This window comes from Octopus bimaculoides, chromosome 1, assembly GCF_001194135.2.
Source record: "Octopus bimaculoides isolate UCB-OBI-ISO-001 chromosome 1, ASM119413v2, whole genome shotgun sequence".
Classification (NCBI taxonomy): Eukaryota; Metazoa; Mollusca; class Cephalopoda; order Octopoda; family Octopodidae; genus Octopus; species Octopus bimaculoides.
Window position 1 is genome coordinate 3,726,859 of NC_068981.1, and position 3,663 is coordinate 3,730,521.

Genomic DNA, 3,663 nt, shown 5'->3' on the forward strand with positions numbered 1-3,663 from the left:
TCAGATATACACACATGACCATTACTATATATCATAAAGGCAGGTAACATTGGCCAACACACATATATTTATACTTACAGAGACTTATACACAATAATCATGACTATACATTATAAACACAGGACTCTTTGCTTCTTATACATACATGCATATATACACAAATATACATAATAACTATTGTTATATATCATAAAGAGAACAAACTTTGGCCCAGTACACTGACATACTTATTATAGTAAAGACTGTTTGCCAATATAATATGGCAGTCCTGGTTTAGGATTAATGTTGCTGTAATTTAACCCCAGGAGACATCGTCTCCAGCTGGCTATACGACACAATCTGTGTCCTTATATTTTCAAACAAGGGAATATAAGGACACAGATCGTGTCGTATAGCCAGACGATGTCTCCTGGGGCTAAATTACAGCAACATTCGTCCTAAACCAGGACTGCCACATTATGTTGGCAAAAAATCTTTACTCCAAAGTACTGTTGTTGAATATCTCTCGTTGTAAGATTTAGAAATAGTAATTTTCTGATGCTTATTATATACACAGCTATTTACATAAAACGCTGCTATATATTTATAAAGACAGGTAACTTTGGTCACTGCTCACACCTGCTTCTGTAAACTGATGTCTACTTTATAGTTTCAAATCCAGGTACAAACTCAGTAATTTTGAGATGGTAGTGGTGGTGGTGGTGGTGGTGGTAAGGGGCAGGAGTAATTAGTAAATTACATCAACCCCAGTACTTAATCATCATCGTTTAACATCTACTTACCATGCTGGCATGGATTGGACGATTTGACTGAGGACTGGCAAACCAGAAGGCTGTACCAGACTCCAATCTGATCTGGCAAGGTTTCTACAGCTGGATGCCCTTCCTAACGCCAACCACTTCTAGAGTGTAGTGGGTGCTTTTTACGCACCACCGGCATGACGGCCAGTCAGGCAATACTAGCATCAACCACGCTTGAATGGTGCTTTTTACGTGCCACCAGCACGGGAGCCAGTCAGGCAGCACTGGCAATGACCATGCTCGAATGGTGCATTTCATGTGCCAGTCAGGCAGTATTTAACTGGTACTTTATTTTATCAACCCTAAAAGGATGGAAAACAAAGTTGACCTTAGTGGGATTTGAACTCAGACCATAAAATACCATAAATAATGCTGCAGAGCCTTGTGTCCAACACACAATTCTACCAGCTGGCCACCTTCCAGAGTTACATACATAATAACCATAATGATATATATTATAAAGACAAGTAATGTTGGCCATTACACACACTTCCATACACACATTATATAGACAACAACCATTATCATATAGTGTAAAGAAGGACCAAGCAGCACACACACACACACACACACACACCCGCACACACATACACACACAAAATAAGTACAGCAATATATTACAGCAATAAGTAACTTAAACCTGGTATACACTACACAAACACACACATGTGAATATATATGTATATAAACCATTGCTATATATTATAGAGACAAGTAACTTTGACCGTTGGGAAACAATCGATTTTATTTTCAAGACCAGAGATATTTCTAGTGCATTTCTGGAACATAGACTAATGATTGCTGATATCAAAGAGCCAGATGGCTGCAATTGTGAATGTTGAGTGACATTTCTACTTGAAAGCTTTTCAAGTTTCAATGTTACAATCCATTACTGAACTCCACAACCTCAACATGAACAGCACAGAATTAAAACCACGAACCTCCCTATAAATCTTCGCCATCACTGATCTCTCTTGACAAATGCGTATCCAATCCTCAACAGACCAAATACTGCACCACAAACACTGACCTTCTGCTTCAGAGCCAGAAAATACTCCAGACCCTAACAACTATGACCCTTTGCAAACCTTAGGTCTACCCTTCAATAGAGAACTGTTTCCATGGTACTCTCAGATGATGCTGCAGCTACACAAAGAAGTATACTTGACTGCATCCAAAGAAAGGCCACTCAACTGATTACCATTTACAAACACACGGCAATCTCTAACCTATATATATTCTATGCCCTCTCTCTGCTCTTTCTACCACTACTACAGTGGCCTCTGCTTCTCCAAACTAGCTGGTCTCATGCCACTTCCGCCCAGCTACACTCAACTAACCTTACTCCATTCTCCCTCAGTTACTATGGTTTCAGCTTCTTTTCCAGAATGTCTGCCTTCTGAAATTCTTTCCCAGCTCATATCTTTCTTGTAAGCATTGACTCGCAGTGATATAACAAGAATATTACATAACAGGCTATACTTTGATTTAAAATATATTTCATAATTCGTAATTCTTTGATTTTAAGAATAACTTCCAAAACTCTCTCTCTCTTTCTTTCTCTCACTCTCTCTCTCTCTCTCTCTCTCTCTCTCACTCTCTCTTTCTACCACACTAGTGTCTTCTTCTGACATTTCCTCAGGTGAAGCTGACCATTGCCTGTCCGTGATGCACCCACCCATTCCTGCCCCCACCGTCTACACCAGAAATCTCTTCTCTTAAACCGGAAACCCCTACATGGCTCTGCCTCGCTTCTGTACCAGAAGACATGTGGACCTCCCTTCCTCCTACCACCACCAGCCCCAGAAGCAATCAGTCATACTACTGCATGCACCAAAAGAAGACATGTTACTTTGTAAATTAACAAACCACTGACCCCTTTCTCTCTATATGTAATGGACTGACCAATAATGGACTGGCATCGACGACATTCAGATGGTGCTTTTTATGTGCCACCAGCACGGGGACCACAACTGCAATTTCCATTTGATTGTGATTTTATTTTTATTTTTATTTTGATATACTTGACTCAATAGGTCTCCTCAAGCACAGCATGTCGCCCTACGATCCAAGGGTACTTTTTGAGTGTGTTGGTTATGCGACACTGGTGTAGGTTACAGCTGTGATCTCACTTTATTTGCCGGGTCTTCTCAGTCACAGCATATCTCCAGAGGTCTCTGTCTTTTATATTTATGTTTACAGCAATAACATTTACATTTACAATGCTTACGTTACACTCACTCCCAATAGGAGCAACAATTTTAACATGTTTGAATGATGGTAGGTTAAAGTGAGAACAGCTGATGTGACATGCCTGTTATCAAACAGCCATTGAAACCTTTTTCTCAGGTGTTGAATACCATCTCTCCTTCCCATGTTCCTTTCCCAGTTTTCAGAGTTGGAACTGTCAATGTAGGCACATTGAAAGGCAGGTCTAGTGAGATTGTTGAGATACTTGAACAGAGGTGTGTTGATGTATGTTGCATTCAAGAGGTAAGGTGGAGAGGAACTTCAGCCAGGTTCCTCGCTGGCAAAACACATAGGTATAAAATCTTCTGGGAAAGTAACAGCAACGGGATAGGTACTGTAGGCACACTCCTTGCAGAGAAATGGGTGAATGAGGTCATAGAGGTAGTCAGTGTGTGCAATAGAGTACTTAAGGTCAGGCTAATCTTGCAGAATAATATAGTGACAATTATCTCTCTCTATGCGTCACACAAGCAGGCCTACCAAATGAACAAAATGGCCGTTTTTATGATATTCTTCTGCAGGCTACCTCAAAGATGAGTGACAATGATCTCATCTTCATGGCTGGGGATTTCAACAGGCATGTCAGGCAGCAGCACGGTATCTTCCATGGCAT